Here is a 17,302-nt window from a genome sequence, read left to right as displayed (position 1 = left end):
GGTTGCCCGTCCCTTAAAATAGAGAACACTTATAAGTTACACATGCTGCAGGGTGTGCAGGGAGGAATATTAACAGTGCTGTCCAGAAACACAATACATGTTCCTCCCTGCACACCCTGCAGCATGTGTAACTAATAAGTGTTTAGGAAAACATGGCTGAGGTGGCAACCCTAGTTGGTTGAATTATAAAAAGTCAATCTTATTAGAGATTTTCCTCACACATTCATTGTTCTTCATGACAGCAGATTAAGCTGCAGATGATTCTTTATTAGTGGGACAGCGAACACATAGACAATATAATGTAAAATTTCTGATAATGTGTAGTTAACCAACTTTGCAATATATTTTTATTTTTTATTCTGCTCCCTTGATTTATAATCCTAATTGGTATTGTCTGTTCCTCCGCCTCCTTCATTTTGGCTGGGCTACATAGAGCAGTGCTACCAACCCACTCTCTACATAGGCTTTCTATGGGGGTTTAAAGGGGCTGGAGTTCAAGATTGTCAAATGACACACATGTTAATTGGATGTTCACTGGAATTGTCATTAAAAAAAGAGGTGTTCATCCAAGTGGGTCGGAATTACATTGCAATAGAAGCATTACTATATGAACTAATAAAAACCCTTTCACAGATGGATTAAAAACAAAAAAAGGTACACATATACTTTTTTAATGGCAATGTTTACATATATGACATTTGATTAGTTAAAGTTTACCATCACTTTAAAGGGACAGTCAAGACTAAAATTTATATTGTTTAAAAAATTAAGTTTCAATAATTTTTATTGGTTTTTCATTTATAACCAAAAGCATACAACATACACAAAAAAAAGAAATAAAAAACAAAAGAAAATACAAGGTGTCGTTAGCATATCAATCAGTCAATTGGCAATTAACAATTACAAGGCTTTTACATTTGAGTACTTTGGAAGGGAGATTGAGAAGAGAAGAAGAAAAAGAAACATCCTCTTTTCCATGAAAGAATCCCTACCTTCACTTCTCTGTTTACCTTACAGTCTTCCCCTATCAGGGGAGGTGCCAAGAGAAAACAAAACCAATAGAACCTGAGAGAGGAAAAAGCTTGGCATAGTAAAACAAGTTAGGTTTGCATGGTAAGGATTCTTCGAGCCAGCTCTCCCCTGTCCACTCCTACCCAAATCAAATCAACCAGTACTATGTATGTGAGAGAGATCTGTTCGTAGTTGCTGTATAAGAAATCCATGGTTCTCAGATCAGGAAGAATTGGTCTTTAGACATTTGATATATATAATCTATTTTATATTCCACTATTTTAAAATCTAGAATAGAGGTCTTCCAGAATCTTGCAATGCAAAGTCTGGATGCAGTGCATATATTAAATATTAGTTAGTTCGAGTGTTTAGGTACGTTTCTAATAGGATGATGGAGTAATGCGCTTTCTGGGGTAAGCTGGATCTCAGTGTTAAGAACTCTGGATAATAAGTTGTAGGTTTTATTCCAAATATATGTTACAAAAGGACATGACCACCACATATGGAAGTATGTACCCTCACTTTGGCAACCTCTAAAGCAGTGTAGTCTTTCTACTCTACCCTGTGGGGTGAATGTAAGGGAGGTCTGAAACCACCTGTATGCAGTTTTTAAGTAATTTTCTTTTAAATAAGTGCAACAGCTAAAAGTAGTTCCATGTTTTAATACTTTTATCCACTGCAGTTGGGTGAATTCCTTATTGAGATCAGATTCCCATTTGGTCATGAAGCTAAACTTTGGCAGAGTGGCGGGGCTATTAATAAGTGGGTATATTAGACCAATGGTTCCCTTTGTTCTTTGTCTAGCCAGGCATATCCTGCCAGATGTATCTGTCGTATTAATGTCTCTACTTATAGCATTATGTATGATTGATTTCAGTTGAATATATTGATACCAGCATTTGTTATCTGTTGGGTCTAGTTCTAAACATTGTGTGAAGGTAAGAATGGAGTAAAATTTAAGAGCATCTGCTATTCTATAGAGTCCTCGATTTGCCCACTTATCAAGTAAAAATTGATTCTCGGGTGACACTAGAGAGGATAAAGGGGCTGGTTTCCGTACCTTTCCGCTTAAGGCAAATTTATTTTGTAAAGAGTACCAGATATGGATTGTATGGCTACAGTTATGTAAGTTTTCCAGGAGGATGGACGATCACCTTTATTTACCCAGAGTTGGTGGTCTATATAGAGCAGGACCATCATTTTAGACTCTAATGTTACCCATAGGGCATCTTTCCATCTATTGTGCCACAAGACAGCTTGTGCAAGTCTAGCTGAATAATAATAGGAGACCAGGACTGGTACTCCCATTCCCCTATGAGATCTGTGTCTAATCATAACTTTATTATTGATTTGATGTCTGCCTTTTCCCCAGATAAATTTTATGAGGTCTTTTTTGCATATTTTTTAGTTCTGAGACTTTGATGGTTAAGGGCCACTATATATGTCTGCATAGTGATAGTTTTAAGTGATGCTATTTATCTAATAACTTCCTAATGTTTGTGAATAAAGGTTTAAAATGTAGGTTATATAAGTCTCTCAGGCCTAGATTTGGAGTTTGGCGTTAGCCGTGAAAACCAGCGTTAGAGGCTCCTAACGCTGGTTTTAGGCTAACTCCGGTATTTGGAGTCACTCAAAAAAGGGTCTAACGCTCACTTTTCAGCCGCGACTTTTCCATACCGCAGATCCCCTTACGTCAATTGCGTATCCTATCTTTTCAATGGGATCTTTCTAACGCCGGTATTTAGAGTCGTGGCTGAAGTGAGCGTTAGAAATCTAACGACAAAACTCCAGCCGCAGAAAAAAGTCAGTAGTTAAGAGCTTTCTGGGCTAACGCCGGTTCATAAAGCTCTTAACTACTGTACTCTAAAGTACACTAACACCCATAAACTACCTATGTACCCCTAAACCGAGGTCCCCCCACATCGCCGCCACTCGATTAAATTTTTTTAACCCCTAATCTGCCGACCGCCACCTACGTTATACTTATGTACCCCTAATCTGCTGCCCCTAACACCGCCGACCCCTGTATTATATTTATTAACCCTTAATCTGCCCCCCACAACGTCGCCGCCAACTACCTACAATAATTAACCCCTAATCTGCCCCCCACAACGTCGCCGCCAACTACCTACAATAATTAACCCCTAATCTGCCGACCGCAAAGCGCCGCCACCTACATTATAGCTATGTACCCCTAATCTGCTGCCCCTAACACCGCCGACCCCTATATTATATTTATTAACCCCTAATCTGCCCCCCACAATGTCGCCTCCACCTGCCTACACTTATTAACCCCTAATCTGCCGACCGGACCGCACCGCTACTATAATAAAGTTATTAACCCCTAATCCGCATCACTAACCCTATAATAAATAGTATTAACCCCTAATCTGCCCTCCCTAACATCGCCGACACCTAACTTCAAACATTAACCCCTAATCTGCCGACCGGAGCTCACCGCTATTCTAATAAATGTATTAACCCCTAAAGCTAAGTCTAACCCTAACACTAACACCCCCCTAACTTAAATATAATTTTAATCTAACGAAATTAATTAACTCTTATTAAATAAATTATTCCTATTTAAAACTAAATACTTACCAGTAAAATAAATCCTAATATAGCTACAATATAAATTATAATTACATTGTAGCTATTTTAGGATTAATATTTATTTTACAGGCAACTTTGTAATTATTTTAACCAGGTACAATAGCTATTAAATAGTTAAGAACTATTTAATAGTTACCTAGTTAAAATAATTACAAAATTACCTGTAAAATAAATCCTAACCTAAGTTACAATTAAACCTAACACTATACTATCATTAAATTAATTAAATTAAATACCTACAATTACCTACAATTAAACCTAACACTACACTATCAATAAATTAATTAAATACAATATGTACAAATAACTACAATGAAATAAACTAACTAAAGTACAAAAAATAAAAAAGAACTAAGTTACAAAAAATAAAAAAATATTTACAAACATAAGAAAAATATTACAACAATTTTAAACTAATGACACCTACTCTAAGCCCCCTAATAAAATAACAAAGACCCCCAAAATAAAAAATGCCCTACCCTATTCTAAATTACTAAAGTTCAAAGCTCTTTTACCTTACCAGCCCTGAACAGGGCCCTTTGCGGGGCATGCCCCAAGAAGTTCAGCTCTTTTTCCTGTAAAAAAAAAATACAATACCCCCCCCCGACATTACAACCCACCACCCACATACCCCTAATCTAACCCAAACCCCCCTTAAATAAACCTAACACTAAACCCCTGAAGATCATCCTACCTTGTCTTCACCTCACCAGGTATCACTGATCCGTCCTGGCTCCAAAATCTTCATCCAACCCAAGCGGGGGCTGGCGATCCATCATCCGGTGGCTGAAGAGGTCCAGAAGAGGCTCCAAAGTTTTCATCCTATCCGGGAAGAAGAGTAGATCCGGACCAGCAACCATCATCTTCCAAGCGGCATCTTCTATCTTCATCCGATGAGGACCGGCTCCATCCTGAAGACCTCCTGATCGGAACAGCCAATAGAATGCGAGCTCAATCTGATTGGCTGATCGGATCAGCCAATCGGATTGAACTTGATTCTGATTGGCTGATTCCATCAGCCAATCAGAATTTTCCTACCTTAATTCCGATTGGCTGATAGAATCCTATCAGCCAATTGGAATTCGAGGGACGCCATCTTGGATGACGTCCCTTAAAGGAACCTTCATTCGGCTAGTAGGCGTCGGGAGAAGAGGATGTTCTGCGTCGGATGGAAGATGATGGCTCCCGAAGAAAGAAGATTGAAGATGCCGTTGATAGAAGACTTCATCCGGATCATGGACCTCTTCAGCTCCCGCTTGGATGAAGACTTCAGCCGGATCATGGACCTCTTCAGCCCCCCGCTTGGGCTTGGATTAGGACATCGGAGAAGCTCTTCAGGACGGATCGGTGAACCTGGTATGGTGAAGATAAGGTAGGAAGATCTTCAGGGGCTTAGTGTTAGGTTTATTTGAGGGGGGTTTGGGTTAGATTAGGGGTATGTGGGTGGTGGGTTGTAATGTTGGGGGGGTTATTGTATGTTATTTTTACAGGCAAAAGAGCTGAACTTCTTGGGGCATGCCCCGCAAAGGGCCCTGTTCAGGGCTGGTAAGGTAAAAGAGCTTTGAACTTTAGTAATTTAGAATAGGGTAGGGCATTTTGTTATTTTGGGGGTCTTTGTTATTTTATTAGGGGGCTTAGAGTAGGTGTAATTAGTTTAAAATTGTTGTAATATTTTTCTTATGTTTGTAGATATTTTTTTATTTTTTGTAACTTAGTTCTTTTTTATTTTTTGTACTTTAGTTAGTTTATTTCATTGTAGTTATTTGTAGATATTGTATTTAATTAATTTATTGATAGTGTAGTGTTAGGTTTAATTGTAGGTAATTGTAGGTATTTTATTTAATTAATTTAATGATAGTATAGTGTTAGGTTTAATTGTAACTTAGGTTAGGATTTATTTTACAGGTAATGTTGTAATTATTTTAACTAGGTAACTATTAAATAGTTCTTAACTATTTAATAGCTATTGTACCTGGTTAAAATAAATACAAAGTTACCTGTAAAATAAATATTAATCCTAAAATAGCTACAATGTAATTATAATTTATATTGTAGCTATATTAGGATTTATTTTACAGGTAAGTATTTAGCTTTAAATAGGAATAATTTATTTAATAAGAGTTAATTAATTTTGTTAGATTAAAATTATATTTAATTTAGGGGGGGTGTTAGTGTTAGGGTTAGACTTATCTTTAGGGGTTAATACATTTATTAGAATAGCGGTGAGCTCCGGTCAGCAGATTAGGGGTTAATAATTGAAGTCAGGTGTCGTCGATGTTAGGGAGGGCAGATTAGGGGTTAATACTATTTATTATAGGGTTAGTGAGGCGGATTAGGGGTTAATAACTTTATTATGATAGCGGTGCGGTCCGCTCGGCATATTAGGGGTTAATAAGTGTAGGCAGGTGGAGGTGACATTGTGGGGGGCAGATTAGGGGTTAATAAATATAATATAGGGGTCGGCGGTGTTAGGGGCAGCAGATTAGGGGTACATAAGGATAATGTAAGTAGCGGCGGTTTACGGAGCGGCAGATTAGGGGTTAAAAATAATATGCAGGGGTCAGCGATAGCGGGGGCGGCAGATTAGAGGTTAATAAGTGTAAGGTTAGGGGTGTTTAGACTCGGGGTACATGTTAGAGTGTTAGGTGCAGACGTAGGAAGTGTTTCCGCATAGCAAACAATGGGGCTACGTTAGGAGCTGAACGCGGCTTTTTTGCAGGTGTTAGTTTTTTTTTCAGCTCAAACAGCCCCATTGTTTCCTATGGGGGAATCGTGCACGAGCACGTTTTTGAGGCTGGCCGCGTCCGTAAGCACCGCTGGTATCGAGAGTTGAAGCTGCGTTAAATATGCTCTACGCTCCTTTTTTGGAGCCTAACGCAGCCTTTATGTGGACTACCAATACCAGAGTTATTTTTATGGTTCGGCCAGAAAAAAGCCGGCATTAGCTACGCGGGTCCTTACCGACAAAACTCTAAATCTAGTCGTCAGATTGCTGGAAATATTAACTACTAGGTATTTGATGCTTTTTTTTAGCCCATTTAAAGTCAAAGTTAATTTCAGTAAGTTTCTTAGTATGTGTAGGTATGTTTATCCCAATGCATTTGCATTTCCCTTGATTTACTTTTTGTATCCCGAGATGTCTGAAAAAGAACGAATAAGGTTATATAATATTGGCAAGGAGATTAGTGCTTTTGTGATCATGAGGATAAGATCATCCACGAAAGGACAGTTTGTGAGCTGTATCGCCTACTGTAATACCTGTGATATTTGAGTTCTTACGGATTTGGGCTGCTAACGGTTCAATGCAAAGGGCAAATAATAGTGGTGAAAGTGGTTAACCCTGTCTTGTACCTTTTTTATGTTTATATTATTAGATTTGTACCCTGCGATTTTAACATAAGGAGGAATATATAGCTAGAACTGCTGATAAAAAGTTACCCTTATTACCAAAATGTTTCAAGGTTTGTATAAGGTAGTCCCAATTAACTCAGTCAAATGCCTTCTTCACATCCATTACTAGAAGTAGAGAAGGAACCCCCTTTTAAGTGGAGACATCAATTAGATCAATATTTTTAGGGACATTATCTGGGGCTTCCATTCTCATAATAAAGTCCACTTGATCTAACTCAATGAGGTGGGGTAGCATTAGATTTAGCCTATTTGCTAGGATTTTTACAAGTATTTTGACGTCCTGATTTATCAGGGAGATTGGGCAATAGTTTTTACATTGCAATTAGTTTTTTCCCGGCTTTGGGACTACTGTAATTTTTGTAGTTAGTAAGTCAGTTGGTATAGCATGGCCCTGAGTTGCAGAAAGAAACTAAATGTCGGAGAAGCACATGTCACTATTTGTTATAATAGCTGCTCGAGAACCCATCCAGACCTGGAGCTTTGGAAGTTTTCAGATTTTAATGATCCCTAGCACTTCAGAGGGAGAGATGTCAATATTTAATTATTCTTATTCTGCTTGGGTGAGAGAGGGGGTTGGACTTTCTGATAGGAACGTATAGATTTTTTTTGGAGCGTGATCTTATTAGTGTCACTAGGAATATTATATAATTTCTTATAGTATTTGGTGAAAGTCTCTGCTATTTCTAGTGGGTCATTGGTGGGACTACCGCCTTGTGAATGGATTTGTGGAACTGATGAGGCTCTTGTAATATCCCTTAACCTTTTGGAGAGTAATTTATCAGGTTTATTCACAAATACAAAGTATTTTTACGAGTCCACTAGGTGTATAGTGCGCTGGGCATTTTCCGTCAAAATTTGATCTAATTCATTTCTCTTATTTATCAGCTCTGGGGAGGGCTGATTTAGAAGTTCTTGTATGTCGGAGTTCTAAATCTTTAAAGGGATAGTCAACACCAGATTTTTTGTTGTTTTAAAAGATAGATAATCCCTTAATTACCCATTCTCCAGTTTTGCATAACCAACAAAGTTATAATAATACACATTTTACCTCTGTAATTACCTTGTCTCTAAGCCTCTGCAGACTGCCCCCTTATTTCAGTTCTTTTGACAGACTTGCATTTTAGCTAATCAGTGCTCACTCCTCTGTAAATTCACATGCATGAGCTCAATGTTATCTATATGAAACACATGAACAAAATAAGGTATAGTCTCGGTCTTGTCTATGAAGTGATCTCCAACTATCCAACAATTTATGGTCTAGCAAGAAGTCACTTAAAATATTACCATGTCTGTTCTCTTTTTGTCTTACCGCAATGTCAGACCTGTCTATTTTGTTATCTAAAACTAGGTTGAAATCTCCCCCTAAAATTGATCTATAATGTGTCCATTGGGTTAACATATGATTATTTTTTGCAAAGAAAGGGCCAGGATTTATGTTTGGGGCGTAGAAGTTTCTAATTATTATTGATGTACCAGCAAGTTGGCCTATGAGAATAAAGAATCTGCCTTCCTCCTCCTGGAAAGTTAGGGAGTTATGAATCTGGATTGAGACTTTACAATGTTTTTTTTTATCAGTGGCGTGGAATTGTTGTGGGTACTCTCTACCCCACGAGTTGGGTGTTTGTTCTATGGTAAAATGAGTTTCCTGCAATAATGTGTGCTCTAAGTGACTTATATTCTGTGATGGCTTTCTTTCTCTTGATGGAAACATTATAGGAAATTATATATTTAAGGCCATTATAGGGTTTTAATGTGGGAATATTTTTTGTATGATCATCTGTATTGTTTCTAGGCACTTACCCCACAGGAGAGAGTCGGCTCCAGGCCATTCTCTTGAGAATCTTGGCAATATCACTAGAGTGAGAGAGCGGGGATCAACTGGTAAAAACACATAAAGATAGAACATCAACCACAGCCATATCCATATTAGAATAACAATAGTACACCAACTGATGTTTGAAATAAAGAAAATAAAAAAAAGATATACATATAAACAAAACCAGAAAAACAACATAGAACTTAGGAGGTATATTTCTCCATTAGGAACATCCAAACTGATCATTGTGATTAAAATTAACTATGTCTAAACTGTGCTTGATAATATTTAACTTTTTAGATAAAAAAGAATAACAGGATCATTGAACATTTAGAAGTACAAAGTCTATAAGCCTAGCAGTTTATATGACTCATATTAGAAATCTTTTTGAACAAATACTGCTATCAATATACTTAGGTGCATAGGCCCCACTAAAGAGTGGGTCTCCTCAAAACTTTTTCTTTATTTTTTTCCCTTTTTTTCTCTTTTTTTTAATTTTAATTTTTTTTTCCTTTTCCCCATTACCAGGAAACAATCTAATAATTCAACCTGAGCAAAGGCCGGTGACAATGTTCATCCATTAGGAGACTTGGAGAAGTGTGCTTGTTGTTTCGGTCCTTGGTTTCCATTTTGTGATTTCTTGACTTGGCGTCCTTTTCCAACTTCAGACCATTCTCTTGTGAAGTTGCTTTTAGGTGACCTTGATTGTTTGGATTGTTCAGTCATGCAAATAGGAATTTGAATTTTCTGCAGAAGTTCAGTTCCTTCTTCTAGGTCGCTACATGAATAGATCATCTTGTTTTGTATGAAGGAGAGATTAAAAGGGAACGCCTATCTGTACTTAATCTATGCTTTGGCTAGTGCAGCTGTGATAGGTTTTAGAGCTCTACGTTTTTTCAGGGTGACTGGGGAAAGGTCTGTGAACAATTGTAGAGTGTGCCCTTCAAATTCAATTTGTTGGAGTTTTCTGGATTCCTGAAGAATTTGGTCTTTTATATGAAAATAATGCATTTTTACTATAATGTCTCTTGAATTAGAGGATATATGCGGTTTGGCGAGAGATCTGTGAGCTCTGTCCATAAGAAAACTAGATTCATCCATTTTAGGAAGGAGTTGTTGGAAGAGACTAATCAAAGTTTTCGGGAGATCAGTGTAAGATTCGGGAAGATTCCAGATTCGAATATTCAATCTTCGAGATCTATTTTCCAGATTTTCTAGTTGGGTTTCCAGTATTTGGATCTGTGCTTGCTGGTCCTGGAGTTAATTTTGGAGAGATGGAATTTCCTCAGAAATATCATCCAATTTAGTTTCTAAATGGGCTGTTTGGCTTCCAATTTCCAGGATATCTTGTTTCAGTTCTGATAAGGCCGATTTGAATTCCTCCTGAAAGAGTGTTTTAATTTGTTAGAGGAGACCTGCTTTTGGAGTGTTTTCAGTTTCAGTTGGAGAGGAGTCTTGCAAGCTGTCTTCTGATAAGTCAGCAAACTCTAAAGATTCCAGCATTAAGTTTTTATTTTTTAGTTGTGACTTAGTTAGGCAGTCTTTTACCATTTGATTTTGCCTTTATCTTGCCAGCAAAGGAGTCTCCATTTTTGGAAGGGTGGTGTTTGAGATCAGTACAGATTCTTGCAGAATATTAACCGTAGTGTTCCTGGTAAGAGAAGTAGTATTATGTCATATTTGAGTATTTCAAATAAACATAGTATCACTGTGTTTGGATGGACCCAACAGAGAGACTATTAGATTGACATTAGGATGGCATGTAAACCATGATGTCTTGTGGCTGTGCAGTTATTAGTTGTAAGAGAAGGTGTTCCTAAGGCCACTTAGATAAATCAAACCCTCTTTGTAGTGGAGAAATGTCAGGTACTTAATGAATGAGGGAGTTATGCCTTTATATGGTGTTCCCTGTTATGTAACCCTCCAGTGGGTATCTCCTTGCTACCTCTTACTAAAGAGTGAACCAGGAGACTGGCAGAGATTGTATATACCACAGGGAACTCCCTAGATATTGGTCAGCAAGCCTATATTAGAGTAATTAGAGGAGAATTGTCCAATTAATGGGTTAAATATGAGAACAAATGGGGGAGGTAGTTTTGAAGGCTGTATACAGTGATCCCTTGTTTAACATTTGCTCTTATGTGTGGTTGTTCTCCTAAATTATGTTGGAGACATTTTGTGGAAGATTCTTGCCTCAAGCAAAGTGAAAATGGTGGTTGCAGCGTTGTAGTTTTACTTTTATATCTAGCAAGACCCTTCAGTTTCTCTCATAGCTTATGGGAGATGTGTGGGAACTCAAATTACTTGCGTATGGTGGCGACAAGCGGGCTTTGAGGCGAGTGGGGGAGAAGAGAGTGAATAAAAAGAAAATGGCAGATTCACGCTTATTATTTGCCATTAATTGGGTATGTGTGTTACACGTAGTTCATGGATTCTCCCTCTCCCTTTTATTATTAATTTATCGGCTTGATTAATGCACTCATTGTGGTGAACGTTTCCCACTATCTATAGTCTTTCCTTCGACAAAGTTGGTGGTTGCCTCTTCTTTATGGGTTTTATCCATATATATATATTATATTTAGGTCTTGTCTTCTTTATTTTCCCCCAGCTTTAAAATATCCTTTTCCAGTACTCCCCGATTGCTTGCTTGAAAGGACCCTGAATAGTGACTGCCAGAGCGGAGCCCCGACCCTCTGGCAGTCATCGCTACACACCAGGCCTCACTGATCTTGATGCAATCTAAATAGAGGTTTCGGGTTCCTCATAATGTTCCGATTGGGTGCTCTTTGATCTCCGGTAGCTATTGGTCTCAATACCTCAGGATAGATCAGTATGATCCCAAAATAAGTTGATTTCAACGTGAGATCCCCAGACCTTTAGATTTAGATGATGCGTACACTGGATTCTATATTTGTTGCAGGGTCCCAGCCGCGGAACTCTTTTTCCAAGTATAACGTTATTGTCCTCAAGGTCTTAGTCTGTTAAACTTGTTTCCAGTATTTTGGGGTACTATCTGAGCAAAATAGGGTGTTCAAGTCTCAGTTTAACCTGAAATACACTAAATTAATAAAAGTGTATATGGAGCTCCATTGAGATGCAACTATTCTCTTCTGCGGTTAGCTCCGCCCCCAATTGTTTAAAAATTGATATAACTCCTATACTACCCAATCCCCAGCTTTGCACAACCAACATTGTTATATTAATATACTTTATAACATTCAAACCTCTAAATTTCTGCCTGCTTCTAACCCACTAAAGACAGCCTCTTTATCACATGTTTTTTTAATTTCCTTTCACAACAGGAGATTACTAGTTCATGTAGGTCATATAGAAAACATTGTGCTCACGCCTGTGGGTTCTGCACAACACAGCTAAAATTCAAGTCAATAGATAATAAATAAAAAGTCATGTGATCAGGGGTCTGTCAAAAAAGGCTTAAATACAAGGTAAACACAGCAGTTAAAAGTATATAAATATAACCGTGTTGGCTGTGCAAAACTGGGGAATGGATAATAAAGGGATTTTCTATCTTTTCAAACAATAAACACTTTTGAGTTGACTGAACCTTTAAGTCTAAAAATGAAGAATTTTGCAATTCTGAGAACTGATAGTGCACACGACAGGTTTCACAAGCTGAATAAAAGATTAGATAAGGACTAGCAAATAATTGAGAGCTTGCTAAATGACAGTGGTTACAATTATTTTCAAGTATGTTAGTTTATTGCAAGACTGTAGAACAATCTTGTAATTACAAGGTGCCAAGGATCCTCTTGTGAAAAGGCAGACATTTCAGATAAACACATGGATCTGGGACCCCTCCTATTCCTGCCCACTTCTCACTTCTTTCTCTTTTTTTTAAAGTTTCAGTTTGGAGAAGGCTGCTTAGACTATTCCTCTATGACTCTGCCTAGTGGATGACCATACTCATAGCTCTGATACCCTCTCTATTCTATGCTCGGATTGCAAGGGTTACAAGACCTTTTTTCCTACAGTTGACCTCAGTTTTGCTACAGGCATGTGAACTTTAAGGGTTGTACCATTCACATAGCTGTTCCACATTTACTTCTGGAAAGTTTTGGACTGTTGGTCTCAGCTGTTCACTCCTGACCCTTTATGTACAGAATATGTGTTTACTGCTTTTGCCACAATGGTTTGTAATCTCTTTTCTAATTTATGTCAGTATCAGCATACTGATCAGGGCCAAATAGACTCTTAGTTCTTTCACTTTCAAATCTTCCCTTGCTACACCATCATGTTTCTCTATCAGCTTTGATGCAGGTACATTGTTTTTCTTTATTGAAACTGCTAACTCTCATAACTACCTAACAGTTTTTCTAAATGGCAGCTATTCTTTCACCGACACATTCCCAGCATTGCAAGTATCAACCTGAATTCATAGCTGGATGTTGTCGCTAAGCATAGCTAGGTCTGTAACTTTAGTCCCCCTCACTTAAAGGGACACTGAGGCCAAATTTTTTCTTTTGTAATTCAGAAAGAGCATGCAATTTTAAGCAACTTTCTAATTTACTCCTATTATAAAATTTTCTTCGTTCTCTTGCTATCATTATTTGAAAAAGAAGGCATCTAAGTTTTTTTTTTTGTTTCAGTACTCTGGACAGCACTTTTTTATTGGTGGATGAATTTACCAATCAGCAAGGACAACCCAGGTTGTTCACCAAAAATGGGCCGGCATCTAAACTTACATTCTTGCATTTCAAATAAAGATACTAAGAGAATGAAGAAAATTTGATAATAGGAGTAAATTAGAAAGTTGCTTAAAATGTCATGCTCAATCTGAATCACGAAAGAAAAATTTTGGTTACAGTGTTCCTTTAAGTGTCCAGACACCTGACACACATCTTCTGGCATGTGTGGTGATGAAGCAAAGATAAGCCACCTACTAAAAGGGATAGTTTCTCTGGTCAAAATGTTCTATCAAATAACAATTTTTTACATTAGTTCAGGGACAGAGCACAGGTAATACCTTTAAATTACTTTTATTCAAAGCTATTTGTTCAGTGTCCAGTCACGTTGGGTACCTCTATATGAAAGGGAAGTCAATAATCTTCTGTAACCCCAGATCACTGCTGAAAGGCACTAAGCAATGCAAATACTGCTTTGGAATTTTTTATTGCTATATCATCTCCACGTGCCCATACCATGTGCACATGCAAAGATACTAATTGGTAGGCATGTGCTATGTTCAGCTCTGAGATCGGTACTGCACGTGTATATGGTACTGATCTCGGTAGGTATTATAAAAAGAAGCATTCTTTAAACACTGCATTATAGCTGCTGCTGCTGCTCAGTAGTACAGTCCCAGGATACTAATGTCCCTTTTATGTCCTCCTTCCTCTGAATAACAGGGCAGTATTTTAGGGCACTGATTGAATTTTGTGCATGCAAATTAGAAGTACCATGTTTGTAACATGTATAAAAACATAGAGCAAGGGGTCAAATTTTTGTTCCTGAAGGCTTCAAAAACACTATATTTAAGATATAACTAACATCCTCCTATCAATCCTCTCACCATTGATTACTCACATTATAAATTCTCACAAGGCCATGGCTCAGATACTTTTTAGAATATTTAAGTAATGTTTTATTTTTTTGTGCTATGCCTTTGTTGTTATATTTCTACATCAGAATATGATACATTATCCAAAAAGATAGCATAACAATTGACATGAAACCCAAATTTTTTCTTTCATGATTCAGATAGAGAATACAATTGTAAACAACATTCCAATTTACTTCATTCTTGCTTCATTCTTTAGATGTCCTTTGTTGAAAAAATAGCAATGCACATGGGTGTGCCAATCACACGAGGCATCTATGTGCAGCCACCAATCAGCAGCTACTGATCCTATTTATAGATGCTTTTCAACAAAGGATATCAAGAGAATAAAGCAAATTGAATAATATAAGTAAATTGGAAAGTTGTATAAAATTGCATGCTCTTTCTAAATCAAGAAATACAAAAAATGGGTTTGTGTCCCTTTAAGTCACTTTGATTAGACTACAAAGCAGAAACATCAAAAACATCTCTGCTTTATACTTTGTTCTTTTTCTAACCTGTTTCACACCTCTTAACATATTGAAAATAAAATCTGGGTCTAGCAGATGTTGGGGTCTGGGGCAGGACTATGCGTTATGATGGTGAGGTGAATGGGTTTTGGACTTCTTGTCAGTGTTTGGATGTTACCAAGTTTTACTGACAGAAACAGAACATACATTGACAAAAGGACAAAGATTTCAAATTTAAATCATCATCCATGACATTAGGGAACAGGCTGGAACTGTTCACCAGTCTGCCCTATTTTGTAGAGAGTTTTATATTTTTTTTTTTTTTTTAATATTTTATTTATTGCCAACACAGGGTACATTAGTAAAGCAAATCCATTAGTACACCACGCAGGGTATGCAAAGAGTTCACAGAATTGATAAACACCTTATCAGGTACGTTAGAATGTGATGATCACAATTATAGTACAAATTATAAGCATTTTCCACAAATTTAAGTGACATTCAAATAATATGCATATGTACCCTGGCGTTGGGGTTTTGTTATTTCAAAAAACTAATACAACTAAACATCAAAAACAACAATAAAAATAAAAATAAAGCTAACTCTAAAATTAACATTAATAAGACTAAACACTAGGATGGCTCGCGGCAGACTATGGGTTATAACCTTAAAGAAGAAAGGGAAAAGATGAGGTGGGATAATGATGTGATGAGCTCTATATGAGAATTGTAGAAAAGAGTATGCGTACTCCACCACTCTCCAGGATAACGAATGATGAGTATAGAGTGGGGGTTTGTGGGGTAGGTCGAATATGTCCCTCAAGAAGCTAATAACACTTTACTTAGAAGAGTGATTGCACACCATATTGGACCTTCTATATGTCTATTTTGTATTCTGAGCCTTACTTTAGGTCATACCTCTTAGTGCAAAACTATCTGGGGCCTTGACTATTCAACAATTTATCACATATTCCCTCCGTTCTGCGAAAATATTAGTTACAAAGGTGATTAAAAACTAACCATAATCCCTGTTTAACCTATATAAATAAGCTGTGAGAAATATAAGTAACTATAGCACCTATAACTAAGAGCTATCTGCTTACATAAGAATTAGCATACAGTTTGTTTCACGTACAGTTAGGATGTTTGGGTAGACACAGCTTTGCGGCAGATATTATGGGAGCTGCGGTGTCCCCGCAGCATAGGAGAATTGAGCAGTCTAAGATCAGTGTATATGACAGCAATCAATATCCTGTTTGATTTAACTCACCCTGCACCCATGGTGTCGTTTGGATGCGCACAAGAAAAAGTTAAACATGTCTGGCCTAAGATGCTTGTATAAACACAGCTTTGATGTGGGTACTGTGAGAGCTACGGTGTCTCCACCGACAGAGTATAGTGCAATCTAAGTGTTGAAGATTAATGTGCATAGTAATACTCGTGATCCATCATGAGTTAACCCCATTTGTACCTATAGTGGTGTTTGTGTGTGTGCGAGAAAGATTATACCCGCTATTACAAACGGAGAGGTTTCCTGTACTCTCAATATGTATGGAAAGACCGCTATGTATTGATTCTTATGAGGGTATGCGTAGTGAATTGAAAGTGCGGGGTATTGTCCTATGCTGAAATACTTGTGTGTTAAGCAGAGGCAGTAAGACATACATGTCTAACATCTTAACTAGCAGTGTCCGCCATTATTGTTCTGGATGTTGTCAAACGGCTTCTTCAGTGCTAGCCCTCTATAGATGTTGTCAAAGAACATTACACCAATATAAAACCAAAAGCCAACAGGGCTGTAACTTATACCAACTTAGAAAATTAATTTAGGAACTCTATAACATGACAGTCGGCATTGCAATTAAAATAGAGCTGTATTATAATCTGGCCATATAGTAACGACAGTCTGTTGTATTTAATGGTGAACTAAGAGAGTACAGATAAGCCAGTCTCATAGTGTCCAGAGATCTCTGTTGCATAGGTGAAAAAGAGTAAAAATCCAGGTTCTTGCAAGCTCCGGATACACACCATTTGTGCCACCATACACATCGATATATTTTATTGTGTTAGCAGTGGGGGTAGAATAGAGTGAAGTTATGGCCTAAGATGATCTACTGCATCAAAACGGATGGTGGTGGGGTGGACATTAGGGTATTACAATGTTTGTGTGTGGGGATTAAGTGGTCATATTTATTTCTCTGTATCATACTAGCCACTGTTCGCTATTGTGATGCTATGCTTCCATAATAATGGTGAAAACAGGAGCGAAGCAATATCCTGTCTGAGCGGTGTCACATGGAGAGGATCATCCGATACCGGTAGGTGAACCGGCCCTTAAGTATCCCTTCCAACAAAGGCTTTTAAGATCACGCTGTGGTGAGGTAAAAATTAGCTGTTCCCCCAGCTGAGCCTTACAGACGCAAA

This window comes from Bombina bombina, chromosome 2, assembly GCF_027579735.1.
Source record: "Bombina bombina isolate aBomBom1 chromosome 2, aBomBom1.pri, whole genome shotgun sequence".
NCBI lineage: Eukaryota > Metazoa > Chordata > Amphibia > Anura > Bombinatoridae > Bombina > Bombina bombina.
This window is presented reverse-complemented; position numbering follows the sequence as displayed.